This window comes from Rhyacophila brunnea, unplaced genomic scaffold (assembly GCF_057557595.1).
Source record: "Rhyacophila brunnea isolate RB1 unplaced genomic scaffold, BYU_Rbru_1.0 scaffold_9, whole genome shotgun sequence".
Classification (NCBI taxonomy): Eukaryota; Metazoa; Arthropoda; class Insecta; order Trichoptera; family Rhyacophilidae; genus Rhyacophila; species Rhyacophila brunnea.
In genome coordinates, this window is record NW_028233361.1 from 19,930,039 (window position 1) to 19,948,432 (window position 18,394).

The following is an 18,394-nucleotide window of genomic DNA, read 5'->3' on the forward strand; positions in this document are numbered from 1 at the left end:
ATGGGATATGGGATTGGGGAACATGGTTTATGGGATATTGATTAATATTCAAAATTAATTGTTTACGTTATTTATTATGGTTAATTTCGTGTTAATATTTTATATAATAATGAATGTTCGTTTATTTATTTAATATTGCTGGGGTATTACATAATATTTAATTATTTTTGAGATTTAAACAATAGGAAAACCCACTTTAAATTTGTACTACCGTACCAACCTACCTACTTATTTTAGGAATAAATCATGGAATATATCAAAAAAATGAATTAGAAAAATGTCACTTTAAGAGTATTGCATTTATTATTTAATTATATTTGAGGTCTAAACAATAAAAAAACATATTCTAAATGTTGTATCATGATAGTTAATTTGCGTACCTACTTATTTTAGAAAGATATCCTGTAATAGTGTAGGTAATATTATAGAAAACATAAATTTAAGAAAATGTTATTTTTTAAAAGGGTAGGTATTACATAATATAATAATTTAATTATTTTTGATATAAAAAAACCTACCTACTTATAATTTTTTATCGTACTTTGGAGGTATTAATTAGTTAATGTTCATTTGGGAAAAAATCGCAAAATTAGTGGCAATATTCGGCAAATTCATATTTTTATTTCATCTGGCAGCACTGCTGGCGTCCACAGAAAAAATCGAAAGTTTTTGACGTACATAAATATTAACGGCTAATTTTACATACAAAAAACTAGTTTGTTCTAAAACAAAATCAAAAGCGAAATAAGCAAACTATATACTTTTGTGTCCAGTACATACATATTATTATGTATTAATTATAATATTATTTAAACAATGTTTAACAAAAAGGGTGCCATCGAACAAGGAAGGATGTGTTGATTTTAAACGTAAGTTGGCTACAATATTGCATTAAAATGAAGTATTCATACATCTGCACTGTATTTTAACATAATAATTAATATATACACTATATAACAAGCCAAACAACAATTACACTCGACATACATACAATAATACATCAAGCTTCCTCTCAAACATGAATGTCAATCAATGAATCGTAGAAAAGTCTATTAATATAATAAACCCTGCTGCGTGGGGTCTCATTTCTCTGAGAAGCAAAACCGTAATTTAGTATTATTTTATATTTCAGCTGAAGCAGTGCTTCGTCCACACCCAGAGAAGAATACAGAAATATTTTTCCAGTGGGTACCTACGACTCGGCGGTGGCCATAAAAAAGAATTAGATGCGACTTTTATATGTACCTATGCATCGTCGGATATGTGATTTTCATTTTGAGTCCTGTTCGTAAAAAAATGTGAGTAATATTTTTAAATAATGTACCTACATAACGCAGTAGTTGGGACTTGCATGGCGGATACGCATAGCCAGTTGAAAGAAAGTGGCGAATCTGCCTGAAATAATACTAATTACACGGCGACGCAGGGCATTTTTGACGTTTACCATTTTCACAACCTGTTAAATGGCACCATACATTGACAACATCGCGTCTCGCTTACGCTCGAAGAATGAGATTAGCGGGACAGTCAGCACTTTTAGGTGTAAACGGTTATTATTGGGATATTTTAGTTTACACATTATCTTCGACCATGTCCAATCCTAATAGGATCATAATAATATGGGCCTCCACAGGATGGAGGTTTGTATTAACAGAAGTTGTTTTTACGAGAAATGGATATCAGCCACTTGCTCAACCTATTAGGTCCATACTCCAACTCATACACAAATTGAAAAAAAATATGTGTACTTGTCAGACTCAGGATTCGAACCTGGGACCCACAACACTATAGGCTGACGCTTAAGCCGCGCGGCCAACGTGGATGTACTATTGGTGCCGGTAAATCCATGCACATGGAGCTATAATGTTATATACTCGTGTGATCCATTCTGTATACACAAGTTATAATGAATCTGTGGACACAAACTTTATTTCAATTCTCCTCGATTTGTTAGGTATGGTAAACTGTTCTTCAACGATTACTAACGATGGTGAATATTGCACGATTTCAGCTGAACGTGCAGAATCGCCAGGAACCCTAACGATGCAGCAAGAGCTTCAGTTGGAGACGTCTAGCACTTCAGCTGTTCAGAAAGAGAAGCGTGAGTAATTTTTAAGTTTTTAGTTGCCTTGAAGTACATAATCACTAGTGCTGATTGACACAAATCGATCCTATCCACACAACTAAAAAATATCAATACTTACCTACATCAATTGGTAGGTTCACAAGGTCCTAAATTGACTGGAACCGACTTGCAAGAATAAGAATTAAATTATAATGTATACACATTACATTTGGTGTTCTCAAAAACATCATAGCTCTTGTTTTAAATTAATTAAATAGGTAACAATTTTTTATGTGACTTAAGGCTTTACAGCCATTTTATACTGATCTGATTATAAGTAATGGGCCTTTACCATGACTAACTATACAAAACTGAAAAATAAAACATATACTGCTATAATTATAAGTAAATAATACATTGTTTTATGATGTTTCAGATAAAACATATGGCTGCATCTTAGCGCGTCTTGGTGTCCCTTGTGTTGATCAACTCACCCCCAAGGCAGAATACTTTCTCTGATATTTTAAAGCAAATACGTTTGTGTTGGGTTATAAAATAACCTCTGAAGATTGGATAAATAAATATACATAATAATATATCAATCGCTAAACCCGCTCTAGATGTTTACGTAGTGATTGACAGACTAATCTTGTAATTAAATGATAATTTAATTTATAATTTAATTTAGAACAATATAGCCATTTTTCTATGCCGATAAACCCGTGACGATAACATGCAATTAATAATACTTAAGTACATACCAAATTAATTATAGAATTTCCAACCGGCTGTATAATTATTATAATATGTCTGTATCATCATTGTTAAACTGTTGAAATTTGAATTATGACGACTAAATCCTAATTGAATTATGATTTTTAAAAGCTATTGATCAGAGAACAATAATCAGTTTTTTGGAGTAATTGAAATAATGTAAAATCTTAACGTAATTCACCAATTTCATTGTATAATATATTTGTCGATGAAACTAGAAAAAAGTGACTCCATTTTAATCGAAAATTGACTTTCAATGCCATCTAGTGGCCGTTGTTAATATTTACCCATCTTGCAAATGATGTAATTCTATAAAAAATCTAACATTGTTAAACCATGGATGATTAAACTCCATAACCATTTATGTTTGTATATATTTCTATAATAACCATGATGTTTTTGTCTCCTGCAAAACTTGTGTACGCTCTCAATTTTAACTCGACTCTAAATACAGTTGTACCTAGATGCTTTTAAAAATAAGTTGATAATTAAGAATTTTTGGGTTTATATACATTTTGTGGAAACATTTTATTTACAAACATTGTACAGCAAAGAACTAATATTTATCTAAAAAGAAATGTAACCAATTTACAGTAATTTATTTTGAATTGTCTTTTTCTTAATTTATGCTAATGCAGGCGCAGGCGAGCGAAAAGTCTGAGGACAATAAATCATCCGATTTGTCTATGCTTCGCTACTGACTAACAGACGAGTAAAATGGTCGAGCTTTTACAGTTGAGATAGTTAAAACAAATCGTAATGTTGATCGTAATCGATAATCGTAAAGAATTCTGTTATTTATATGTGGATTTGCATAAAATAATATAGCAGTGAGAATAACACAAGTTTTGCGTTTCCTTTTAAGAATTTCATACATCCAAATTTTTAATAAAATTGATTAATTTCTCATTTTCTGATATCTAAATTAACAAATTAATCAATAAAAATGTTTAAAATAATTACAGCTTTTTTCAGTTCGAATCATTGCATATTAATGTCAAAATATCGAATTTACGTAGTGAGTGACAAACGAATCTTGTAATTAAATGATGATTTAATTTATAATTTCTATTTAAAATAATACAGCTATTTTTTTAAGCCAATAAACCCTTAAATGCAATATAAATTAAACATGGCATTTTCAATAATCGGTTTTTTTCAGTTATTGAGGTTTTAATCAAACAAACTAATGAAAAATAGTAATTTATCTCTGCTAATACAAAATCATTAATTCTGAGAATTTAAAATATAATCTTTTCATGACGATAACATGCAATTAATAATACTTAAGTACATACCAAATTAATTGTATAATTTCCAACCAGCTGTATAATTATTATATGTCTGTATAATCATTATTCAACTGTTGAAATTGGGATTCTGACGACTAAATCCTAATTGAATTATGATCATTAAATGCTGTTGATCAGAGAACAATAATCAGTTTTTTGAATTAATTGAAATATGTAAAATCCTAATGTAATTCACAATTTCATTGTATTTGATAAAATTTATATTTTTCATGGTTTTGTGATAATGTAATATGTGATATTATATACCATGTCTGGAATATTATTAATTTATCATGCTATGTAATATTATTTTTTGTTGTACATTTATATTTCTGCAATAAAAATAATACTTATATCAATTTTTTGACTTTTTATTACCATATTACAATGCAACAGATTATTTAAAAAAAAGCCCGCCAGCTACACCAAGTTGTTAGAGAGAGACAGAATATTACTTAAGAGAGAGACAACTTTGAACCAGTTGGTATCCCTGAGTGGCGGATCTATAAAAGTATATTAGTCTATGATCAGTCTACTCTAGAGAGCAGATGAGAGTGCATATCAGTCCATTCATCAATGCGGAGGAGTGCAGAGCAGTGCAGATCAGTGCAGCTGAGACTACTCTTGCAGTGCAGATGAGAGTGCATATCAGTGTACTTTGAGTGCAGCTGAGTCTACTCTAGCAGTCCGCATCCAGCAGTCAGTCTTGCTATGGTTATCACCGAACGAAGGTCTCCGGCTTGACAAGTAGCACTCGCCTATGAAGTCTGGTTGACTCCCACTTGGGGGTAACCAGCGCAGCAAGCAAGCAACCATTGCCGCTGACAGTTCTTGAACAGTTAGAATCAGTGTTGCCGTATACCACGGTCAATTACCGTCTAGTATAACTTCAGTGTCAGGGAGAGGTATTCTCTATTCTATTCTATTCAGTTTGTGCGGCTATATTTTTTATTCACTTTTCGCCTTGACTATTCTCATGTTGTACCTATTGACTTATATATTGTCTTGACCATTCTTATGTTGTGCCTGAGATTTAAATGTGTTTTATGTACTTTATTGCTGTCAAATAAATATTGTGCAAAACTGTCATACCGTGTTTTTTGACCACCACTCACTTTCTTGGCCTGTCAATGTTAGTTGGCTAGCGATATTGCATATTGCGCAACATAGCTGGTGATAATGTGTTATTTTCAATATTTACAACAGTATGCATTAAAGTTTGTCACGCAAATGAAACGCACATTCAATATTGGTAATATTTGAGGATATTTAACGGGCTTTGTATTTTTTACTTTTTATGTTCTTACCGTCGTTAATTCATAAACTAAAACTGCCTTCAAAATATTAGTCTATGGAAACTGGCTTTCAAATTTATATCTTACTAGCTGACCCGGCGAACTTCGTATCGCCTCAGAATCAATAATCTTGTGTTAACTTATTAGCTGAATTAAATTCAGTTTTTAATAAGTTAAAATGAATACTCAAAATGAATAGGTTCAATAAATGTGCAAAAATCAAATCAAAATGTAAAGTATTTTAATAACATTGAACTGTACATACTGTACACCCACGATGACCGCGTAGATTAAGCGCCGGCCTATAGTGTCGAAGGTCCCAGGTTCGAATCCTGGGTCTGGCAAGTTCACATATTGTTTTTCAATTTGTGCATGAGTCAGAGTATGATCCTAATACGTTGAGCAAGTGGCTGACATCCATTTCTCGTAAAAATAAAATCTGTTAATACAAACCTACAATCTGTGGAAACCCATATGATCCTATTAGGATCGGACATGGTCAAAAGAAAAAAAAGAATGTAATTCACGTGGCAGCAATGCATTTGCTTTATTGAAGTGAATCGAAATGACTCGCATAGCATTGTTGCACTACTTTCTGTTAAACTATTTGCTGGATGGGTTGCACTCGGGTCGATTCCTTTCATTGAAGCACCTTGTGGTATACGACTTTTTTCGTTTTGTTGTCAGGTGCGAAAACGAACAAAGCAGATGGTTTGCCTACACATGGACATGCTACGTACAATTAACCGTGAGACGAACATTCATTTATGGATTCAGGCCACAAACACTCAAGGATTGGCCTTGTAATTTGTTGATCGTCATGCCAAATGCAAGACGAATTGGAAATTGAATTTGTTTAAACTCAAATGGCATATCGGTTGGGATCATCGAAATTCTCTGAACATTCCTTTGATTATCGTCGCGTGAATCACATTGCCCATGAGTTTTCTCACCACCAAACACGTTCCGTTACATAGTTTTGGTTGGTTCAGATTTCAAAGCATGATGTAGACCGAGCCAACCTTCAGTTGTAAATTGTGCGGTGGCAAGCCAGGCAGATCCAATGAGTTTAAAAATTCAGTTAGTTGGTTGCTTTGTCTTCGTTTGTTACACAGTCGATAGATTTGAAGGAATGCAGTGGACTAACGATTTGATTTTTAATTGTGAAGTTTAAGTGATCCATAATTTTTGTGGTTAGCAATGATGTTCGGGAACACTTTGTTGATGAGTTCGTCCTTAGTTGAGACGAAATTGCAAAAATTCAGCGGAAACGAAATCAATCCGTTCGATTCATCGATAGGAACACGGCCGTTACCGATAGTCAGCAATTGCTTGGAGAAATCTTCGACAGATGGATCGTTTAGCAATGCAACTTGCATGTTTGTCGTCAGCTGAAGTTTCTTCACAGAGCGCCACAGAGTCGATGATTTGAGGCAAGCATTTATTTCATCGGCAGCGGTCGATCTTGGAATGACTGTTAGTGTTTGGCGGAAATCGCCAGATAGTAGAATCATTGCACCTCCAAAACTTCTTGAGTCATTACGCAGATCTTTCATAGTTCGATCGAGTGCTTTTAATGCACATTTGTTTGCCATTGTGCATTCATCCCAGGTGATGATTTTACTTGCTAACAAAACTTCGGCCATTACTGAGTGTTTCGCAATGTTGCATGTCGGTTTTTCAGTCGTTTGCAGGTTTAAGGGCAATTTCAACTTTGAATGAGGCGTTCGACATCCTTCTAGCAACGGGGCCGCTATCCCAAAAGAAGCATTTGCTATAGCATTTTCAGATCTTGCACTCACAGTATCCAAAATCAATGACATGAGGAATGTCTTCATACTTCCACCGGGCGCCTCGAGGAAAAATAAGCCACCATTTCCATCATTAATGTATCGTACACTTCTTTCTGTTGGGGGTTCAACAGTGGTACATTCGTTCGAACTGATTGGTTCAATGCATCTCGATCATATTCACGTTTATGTTCCAATTCTCGATTGAAAGCGTGGTTCATTTCACGATGTGGCGTTGGCATTCCTAACTTGGCTAACAGACTGCCGCACATGAGGTAACACGTCATGTATTCGATCAAAAGCAAAGCCTGGTTATGTATCTCCTCATTCACCTCGAGATCAGGATTCCATGAACTGACACAAATTCGATGTAAAATGTCATCTGACATGTCATCCTTGTACTTGTTCCACAGTTCAGGTGGATTTGATGAGGAGCATGTCGAAATAATGATAGCAAATAATGTGCGTATCTGACTTGGAGATGCAGAAACAATTGCTTCAGCGATTGTCATATCCCAATGAGTATCGTTTTTTAGCAAATTGAGCTGTTGACATGAAGCACGAAATGTTGGGCACACTACACCATTGACAGTTAGACATTTCGACCATCATTCTTTCTTTCGTTTGTTTGTTTATTGTTTCTGTCATGTATCAGAGATGGCGTTGTATACGGATTTAATTTTTTTGTGATTTTCTTACTTCTCAAACGCGCCAGGTTCATCGTTCAAATTCTTCGATATCAGTCAAAAACCGTTCCATACAAAATGTATGAGAAAATGAATTTTCTTCATAATTTATTTTTTCCGTTATTTATCCATTGTTTTATAATTATTCTGCTATTCGGAGCGGAGACAAATCCAACAAATCAAAGATCATAAAAATCGGTCCAGCCGTTCTTGAGTTATAAATGGTGTAACTAACCCGACTTGTTATATATATATTATATAGATTAACCTGTTCTACTGTATCGTTTATTTATTGTTATGTGTGTGTTTATTGGCCTGCCCAATAGAGTTTCGAAAAAGCCGTGGTCAAAAGGAGAAGAGGTATATGTCACAAAAGTGTTATTTTGCAGGAGAATTATTTTAAACTAAAAAGTTGAATATCAAATCAGTTATTTATATTTTTAACGGAATTTTTGTTTTATACATATTATAAAAAAATAATGTTTATGTAATCTGCATATTTTTTTGCATTTTTATTAGCAATTTGTCAAAAAAATGATATATTCCTATTCTCCTGAATAAAATTCGAGCACTTAGCTGACATAATACTATTATTATCAAGTTTTTTTCATAATTTGGTATGGACTAGGACTTAAATAAATGTGGAATGGATAGTTTATAAGAAGATGATTATGTGTCATTGAAATTTTAATTTATTCGTGAAGTAACAATGCAATATCCTAAGCAAAACAAACAAATGAGATTATTAGATCTTACAGTTACAGTTTTTATATGACTGAAAATAATGAAACTTGAAATGATATTTTATATTTTACTGTTTTACACATTTTAATATTCCAGAAGACATATAAAATTGAACACTATAAAGTACCTACATATCCACTACATAATATCTATCCGTTTTACCTTAATTTTATCGTTAAATTAAATCTTATTAATCTAGTGGCTTCTTTCCAAAAATCTGGATCGAATATAACTAATTATTCTAAATACAGTTTTCGTATTCTTAATTGTTTTGAAATAAATCATTCCAAATTCTTTTCTGTATTGAAACCATTTCGTTAGCTGAATGGGAACTATTTTAACTCATATTTAAAATATTTTACAGGAGTAGTTTTTGAAACATCCTATTTATGTTATTTATTATTTATATAGACACATTTATACATCATTATTTTCATTATACATCATCATGTCAGAAAAAAATATCAGTAAATACAAATTTAATGTAGATATATAATATTGTTTAAAAAATGAAACAAACGGGTGCAATTTACCCTCCATGAATGCCCATCATCATAATCGTAGATGGTTCATTTGAATGTACAAAGTAGGCGTTTATAGAAGGCAACATTAAATGCTAACATCAGGGTTGGTAGGCAATACTGGAGATCAAATGAAAAAACCCTTTTGGTTGGATCCAACTTGGCTTCCTTTTTATCTTACTTTTTTGTATCATAAGCAACTTGAGCGGATTCTTGAGATTTTTTAATTCTGCTAAAAATGAAGATCGTTACTTTTACCTTTTTGTGTATTAATCATTGCAATAATTTACTATTACAAATGTCAGTAACATGTCAACGTAAAGTAGAATGCGCGCTTATTATGATACGTTTTCTGTGTTTAAATATCAGTCATAACAGTCATAATTTATGATTTTACCGGAAAAAACAATTGACGTCACAAAGAAAGAGAATATGTCCAAGTGTATATTATAATTTCATTGTAATAGAGTTTTGTTTGACAAAAGTCCATCAAACTGGCATTTTTATGCTTTCTCTATAGGCACTGTCCAACCTATTTGGGCATATGTCGCTGATTCAAACAGCACTGCAGTATTAATTCATGCTACAGTGAATTGGGAGCAGAAGTATAAGTTACATAACACTGTTTTCTTAACAGCTTTCTGTATATTTCTATACATATACCATATTAAAATATCGAAAAAGGGTATAAGCAATTTTTTTTTCATGACTTGCGTTTATTCTCCTGCATAGAATGATCGAAATTTTAGACATCTTCATACTTAACTCATTTTCGGATTTTTGATGACATATACCACTTCTCCTGCTTGCCACGGAATTAAGGGTATGTTAAAATAACTATTCCATAAAATACACTGTTTCTTTTGAGAATGAAAATCTTGTAAAATATAGTAAAAAAATGTATTTGTGTCGATTTAAAGGGCTATTTGTTGTCGGCACTTTGTCTCGATATAAACTGCTTTACATGTTTGTTTACCAGACATTATTATTTGTAGGCCAGAAAGGGGTTCCTCGAGTTTACAAAAATGTCTCAATGGTCTCAAGCAAAAAAATTTGGGAATCACTCGGACTTCGAACCGAAAAACCCTCTGATAATCCCTGACCTTGACACTGCAAAAAAAATGATCGGTTCCACACCTTATAATATAGTATTTCGTTTACACATTTCTGTCAAAAACGCCTGTAACAAAATTGTATTTCAATAGAGATGTAAATTATTACCTGCAAGCCATGTGATGAATTGATAATTTCAATATTATCAGCGATTTTATCAAAAGTGTTCACTAATCGTTCTATATTATCAAGCTGACGTATCCACTGCATTTCATATTTCAATGCATGCTTCTTTATGTCATTAGACATAGAAAAAAGCTTTGAAAGAATATCATTATTATTAAAATCCATTGACATATCGTGGATGGTTTTCACTTCAATATGATAACATATGAGTTGTTCATTTATAGCTTGAATCTGAAGAATTGCTATCGAAATTTCGTGAGTATAGTGCAAAATGACTATATCCAATAAATAAAGGTAATTATCATTCAAAAATCTATGGAATACGTGATATCATACCAAGTATAATTGTCGATAGCTATCACTGTAAATGTATATAAAAAACGTACAGTTGTCAATATCGTGAAGAATTTATAAAACTTTTCGTAAAAACAGTTTTTCAAGTACAGTTTCTTGTTTATGCTGTCGAAATTTATAAATAGTCTATTTTGCCAGGTGACATTAAATATAACCGATACAGAAATTGCGATTATTGCAAATATAAGCGATTCAACATTCACTAAAGCTTCTGTTATAACCATTGATAGACTGAATCTACTAAAGTAATTGACTTCAATTTTATCCTTCAATCCAACGATGTATATAATTATACAAACTGCGATAAAGAAAATGCAATTAAGTTTTCGAAGCCTCATCCAAATTAATGATTTTTCGTGTGCATATAAGTTATTGTTATACACTCCAAACAATAAAAAATAATTATAGAATGGCCTGACAATAGAAAACATTTTTATGATGTTAATCTATTAAATTGCACCAATACAGTCAATTACAATAATTAATTAACTTTCATGTTAACAATGAAACTAGTTGCATATAATTATTCTGACGTACTTTCTAAAAAATAACGTGGTAATTATGTGAGCTCTGCTAAAACACTTTGTAATAATTTGACAGAAGTAGGCAACGAGGTCGTTAAAATAATGACATTACAATGAGACATATTTTTCTTGTAATTTATGTAATGCGAATTGATTATTTATAAATACTAGCAGAGCCAACTGGCGACAGCCAGCTGCCTTGCTAGACATTGCAGGTCGCTTGGCATCCTAATCTAATAGAAATAAGTCTAGGATTATAATGAAATCATAAAAAATCTAATCATCATGAAGCCCATTGACTTGGTACGCTAGTTACTTTAATATGTAGTGAACCGTTTGAATAGAGTCATGTTTTTTCATTAGAATGGATTTTAATTGATAAGAAAGTCTTATTTTTCATACATTTAGATTTTTGCAGTACAAAGAATACGTTTTGTTTATTCAATGGAGAAAGATTCCATTAGATTGAAAAAATGAAAAAAATAAAATTTCTCGTAAACGGTGTTTTAAAATAATTACCACTCTGAAAGGTTGGGTCTATATTATGATTTGTTTATGAGCAAAAATTGTATTTTATTTAAAATTCCAACATGCTTAATTTATTATTTAACAAATTTTAGGGGTTATGCTGACTTGTAAGTCGTTACTGCCAATGTTAATTTGGGGTCATATGCGTAGTCATTTAACTATTCGGGATTTCGGCCTTCAGGATGTCGTTCAATACCACCACAGGCTGCTGGGCCTAGTAGAACAATGTTTCTATTGACACCACTGACATCACCTATTGCTACCACTGACATTTGAATACCATCTATTTGTAGGTAAGTATATAAATCTTTTGTCGAAGCACGTGCATTTAAATGTAATATATTTGACATCTAAATAAAACGCACTAAAATGCATTAAGTACCTAAATTTGATTCTCAAAAACAAATGTGGATAAAGCAAATCATATGACCGACAGGAATATAATCAACTTTAAGAGGCCTTCATATAACAGTGGGTTGGTGATGATAATGCCGTTGTAAAAAGATAAAGTATATAATAACATCGATTTTTATAAATATATCAATTCATATGACCAAGCGGAGTAAACTTAGGTCTGGATAACCTTCATTCAGCAGTGGATTGATCCTGATTGATGATGATGTGAATAGGTAGATAAATAACATCAGCAATTTTGATAAAAAATATAGAAATTCATAATATGACTAACAGAAATACAACCAACTTAGAGAAGCCTTCATCCATCAGTAGATTGATTCAGGCCGCGTGATGATAATGGCATTATAAATAGATAGATATATCATATCACCGATTTTGATAAATATAACGATTCATGTGACAGAAAGGAATATAATCAGGTTGAGGAGGCCTTTATCCAGCAGTGGATTGGTCTAGGTTGATTATACAATATCGCAATTTTTTTCTAAATATAGCAATTCGTATAACCAATATGAGTAGAATCAGGTTGCGGAGCCCGTAGTGGACCGATGTAAATATAATATCATCTGTTGTCATAATATGCTGTCTTTCATGTAATATCAAACAAAATTTATTTAATAATGATTTCAGTTTCTTTCATTCTTTGCAATGGCAACTTTGTCTTCAGTAAATTAAAATTTGGCATATTATGACTATGTAATCTATGGAAATTGGTAGCGTCAAATATATTTAGGTAATTATTCAATACAAAATAGTGTGTGAATATCATTTTATCACGAATAGTATTTAAAAAATTTAATTTGGAATAATGACTAATTTGTCTATGGATTTAAATCAGTGACGGCGCTGTCAGATACTATGTACATAGTGAATTGTAAGAAGATTACAGTTTTTCTCACCGGAAAAAAATGATGTTTGCCGATGCGTATTTAGATATATTTTAATTAAAATAATCGGTTCTATTTGTCAATAAAGGATTAGAAAGTCTTAAGCGACGAAAATGTCATTTTGTTACACGTGAACAGTAAATATGGCGATCGTATACGGTATGTAAGAAAATATCGAACATAAACGTCACGTACCTACCTGTCAAATCATGGGACAATTGTGAAATGTGTTCAAATCAAACAGTAGATCATTCGGTAGCCCACAGATCGAAGTGAAGATGTAAACATATCAATAAAATGTCAGTTAAATGAGAAGTTAGTGCGTTTTCCAAAATGTCTTAAGATAATAATATTTTCAGATTAGACGAATTATGTTAGTTTGAAAAGTTCTTGATTGATTAATAAAATTATAGCACCCCTAAGGAAAAAAAATACAATAGAATACGCAAAACTGTCCACGTAATCAACCTTTTTCTTCTTTGACGATGTCCGCCTCTTTTTGGAGCATATGCGATAGAATCCCTGTCCCTCACCAGTATTCCCAAGCCATGCCAATATCCCGTGGCTTCGTCGTATACATTATTTGGATAATATTTAATGGCCTTACAGGACGCGCGAAGTCCGGTTGAAATTAAATTGAGGCATTTGAAGTACGTGAGAAAGACAGGTCCAGTGTCACCCTTTTACTTACTTTCACACACTTAGTCTACTCTCTTATTTTATAACTATTCCTAGTCCAGTATACATCGCAAAAAATATGGTTATTCTGAGCCTTCGTAAGGTGCCATAACTTGCTATCGTAAAGAAGCACCGTCAGAATACAAGTGTCCAAGAGGTGGAATTTACACACATTACACGAGTACAGCCGTGTGTCCCAGACACGACTCATCGAGTTGAATGTTCCTTCAGTCATTCCCATTTGTAAATAGAACTCTCTTTGCAAAGTGCCATTTCCCGTGATCTCCAACCCCAGGTATATAAAGCTGCCGACACTCTTGATGTTTTTCCCGTCGCTAATCAAGGGGCTTAGCTCATTATCGCGGTTATATTTTTTAGGCCTGAGAACCAGACGAGATAAAGTAAACATCAAAATAGGGAATTGTACCGCCCCAGTCAAATCACTTTTAGGACCGTTTTTGGTCAATGCAGAGATTAAGGCAACATTTTTTCCCAAATATTAGCTCTTTATCATACATAACGACAATGTCCATACATGTCATGTGTGTTAACCTCGACTAGCTTATAAGCCAGTCTAATAATTTTATTCAATTGTTTTTTCAAACATTTGTATGTATTTTTTTTTGGTAAACTAATTGCATATAAAATAATGAATACCTATGTAATAATATAATACTAATTCTTAATTATGTAAAGTATATCATTTTATTGAAATAATTTTTTAAGTAAATATGTTAAAAATAAATATGATAAATATTAAATTAAAATAATTGGTAATGAAGTAAATATTTGCTATGTGCACTCAGTTCAGGGGTTTTCCAACCTTTTCTATGTCTTGCAACTAGGGAAGTTATCCCTTTGATATAATACTAAATATATACATAGTCAAGCAGGATGGATTTTTAACAAAATTCTTACATTAATTATTCACTTGTATGGTGGTAGGCTGTAGATGATTGCATCAATATATACCTATATTAACAAAAGCACAGTCACGTTTTCCAACGTTTAAACAAAAAATGTTGAAAATGGCAACGTTTGAATCTCACCCCATTTCGTAGTACACATTTATTTCATTATGCGTTGAAAAATATAGTTCCTATATTTACATAGTCTAATATGTAAATTCCTCAAGCCTCGGTGTTTTACCACTATTATTGGGCTTCACGGTGTGTTGTGGTGTTTTATAAAGAATCAAATATTAAAAAAAAAACACGTCGACTCAAAATAACTGACAAATTAATGACTTCAAAACGATTTATGAACAACGCCAAAAGAATATTGAAAAAAACATTATAATTCATAAATATATGCTTCATATTGAGGAAAATTGTCAAAAAAGTATACTAATAATAATGAAAATATGTATATTTTTAAAAGCATGGTACTAGCCAATCGGCATTTAAAAATTCAACAAGGTAAAAAGTATAATATGATTCGATAAGTATCGATATTGGTATAATAATATGTAAAACAATTGACATAGCAAAGTATCGATCAAAAACTCAATAATAAAAATCTAGACGAGACCATTTCTGACGTTATCTTGATTTTTATCATATTTTTTGTCCAAAATATAATATATATCTATATAAATTCAAATATGAATCTGTCTATTTATTTTCTAATTTTTTCAATTATTCTTAAACCTGATGAAATGCGATCTTACATCCATTTAGAGAGCATGCACCGTGGTTGGAAAGCCCTGATATATACGATAATATATTAGTAAGTTAAACAGTAAATGTTTTCATTTGAATTAATATAATATTATAAGTAGCAAGAGCACTAATAAATCCGCAAAGCAAACCGTAGTCCAGGTTGAAAAATCGACACGCTGTCAGCTGCAAAGACCGCCTTTCTACCATTTCAGATAACTGCACCAACTGGTCACGTACTTGAACATCTGAATAAAAATAAAGGTACTAATAATTATTAATTAATATGAAAATCATTTCTGTCAACTAGACCATGCCCCACGAAATCCTTGCGATGGAAAGTGAGTTAATGTAATAAAGAAGATTAACATAATCCATAAAGTTGTAGCCAATAGAGAATTGAGCCTAACACCTTCAGTAAGTAAGTAAAATATTTCATAAAATTATTTACCAAAATAAAAATATAATGACAAGATCAGGAATGGACTTTTAGTAATGTGTATATTTGTGGAACATAATATTGTGTCTTGTATTAAATTTTCTCTATCAATGCTGTCTTTAATAATAATATGTTACTAAAGCTGTGATTATAATGTTATGATGCACGTCACGCACTATCACGCGAAGTCACATAAGCTGCTGCTACTGTAAAAAAGTGTGTAATGTCGCTGTTCTTGGTATTTAATATGTTATCAGACTGATAGTATGATCCCGTGGCACATTTTGAACCTTTAAACAAAAATTTTCAGTTAGAAATATCTGCCGAAATCATCAGAACAACAATGAGTTCACCGTACGCGTACCGTATGCATTTTTTTATCATTTCATACATGCCTACACATTTTTATCTATGGTCTGCAGGTTGGGATCTGTTCAAAATATAATTTATGGATGTAGTATCGCAAGTAATTTTAACGTACGCACACTTAGAAATTGTTAAAATTAATGCTTATAATAATTCAATATACTAATACATTAGAGTTGGCACTCTCCATCATTGAATTTACAGAGATGGTGATCGTTCTAAATATTCTGCAAAATGACAAAACCATTAACAAAATTTGTCGCACATTTGAATTAAAAATGTGATATTATATTTTATTTTAGAGATACATTACATACTCATATAATATGTACTTACAGGAAAATTGTGATACACTTTAATAAAGCAGCAATCAGTAAAAAGGCAAGGTGACCTTTTCTGACGTTTTATTAAGCTAAAAATTTTGAAGAACGCACGCATTTCGTTGATTGTTTTGATTGTTTTGATGACAGTTTCACTTAAATTTATCGACATACGCAAGAGCTTTCGCTTGATTAGTACATCGTTTTTGACGTTAGGTATACTTCTTTTGGGGCGTTTGGTAGAGAGTGAAATTGAGAGCTGCGCGCGCACAGCGTTACGAAAGTGCGCGACTGTATGAAGTTAGGTGCGAATCAGTCAGCTGTATACAAAGGCAAGTTTGATAGTAGAATTAATTGTTCCGTTTCATCGAATTTATTATTGTTGGTCATTTGTAATTCTACGTAAAAAACGATTAAACGTTGTCGAGTGACAGTTGTTACTTTAAAAATGAAAGCAACGAAAAATAATTAAATAATTTAGGAATGTAGGTTAAAGTGTATAGAAATAAACCAACGGCGCTCCAATAAGCGGCCCTTTTTCTTGAGTGTGTAATTTAACAAGATAATTAAGAGCTAGTCGAAAAGTCATGTTTTTGTTTTGTTACGCCACAGAAGTATAACTTCTAACGCGCGTACATAAGTACACACACCGATTTTTTTTTTAATTGACACGCAAAGATTTTGCATATTTAACATCAACTTTTCTTTGTAACCTAATCCTTTTCTGCAGATTTATCACCATCTGTCAAGAAATCGTTTCAGAATCGCTTACTATGTTTCAATACTACCAATCATGTATGTGAGTGAAAAGGTTCCCGAAGTCTGTCGTCCGTACACCACCTTGTCAGTGTCTCTTGGTTTTCGTTTAATCACCCAATATTCATCGTGAACGCTCTAATGATAGAAACGAGTCATTGATTCGATCGTTTATTCGAAGACGGAACAGTAACTCGTAGTATGAAAAGTGAAAGAAAATTTCGTTTACAGTGAATCGGTTTATGGCTAGGGGAGCGCCAAAGTGACTTGTGATTGACCGAGGAGAAATTGAGATGAGTGAAAAGGAACAACCTTTTCTATCAAAACGAGTCAAAATATAATTGACGCGAAGACTTAATAATATTATTATATGTTAATATTTAAGTGACTCATTTCGTATCAATAACTTTGATACGATTCGGTTTCAAGTAAGCATCAAAATATTATTAACATTATTACAAAAGCAGCGTCACCATTTTGTCAAAATAATTAATTTTAGATATGAAAGCGAATATTACATTTAAATAATATATTCTATTATTAAGACGTCGAAGTGATGTTTTCTAATATCTACATACTCAGTGGCGAAGGGTGGAGGTAGCCTGTTAACACAATTGCTGCGTACCTTTTAATAATTATTATAATAATAACATGCTAATTGGATCGATCGGCCGCTTAACGGGGGGACACGGCAGCCGTGTCATCCGCGTCGAATGAGATGTCATTTGATAAATTAATTTGATTAATCCAATATAAATAAAGTACACTTAACTTAACTTTGACAGTCATACGTATTTGTTTACATTAAATTAAGACACACATTTGCTGATAGTGTTGGTTAGTTTTCAAAAATCAATTAAACACTGCTTATACCAAGCCATAGTAGTTTAGGCATAATATGGGAAAGCCGATAGAAATAGTGCTCACTTTTTCAGTCATACTTATTTGTTTCCGTTGAATTAAAAATACACATTACAGGTGGTGTTAGTTAGTTTTTTAAAATTCACTAAGCCCTACCTAAACCAAACCATAAGAGATTCTTCTATCTATAAAATATCTAA

The 18,394-nt window shown here is 32.2% G+C and overlaps 1 long non-coding RNA gene across 1 annotated transcript; it reads left to right on the top strand.

Annotated features, from left to right (window-relative positions):
• The first annotated feature begins 667 nt into the window (after window positions 1-667).
• Window positions 668-4,482, top strand: LOC147063370 (uncharacterized). The gene is made up of 4 exons (XR_015072142.1): window positions 668-869; window positions 1,133-1,298; window positions 2,012-2,101; window positions 2,502-4,482. It is a non-coding gene; the product is annotated as an uncharacterized LOC147063370 (long non-coding RNA).
• The last annotated feature ends 13,912 nt before the right edge of the window (window positions 4,483-18,394 follow it).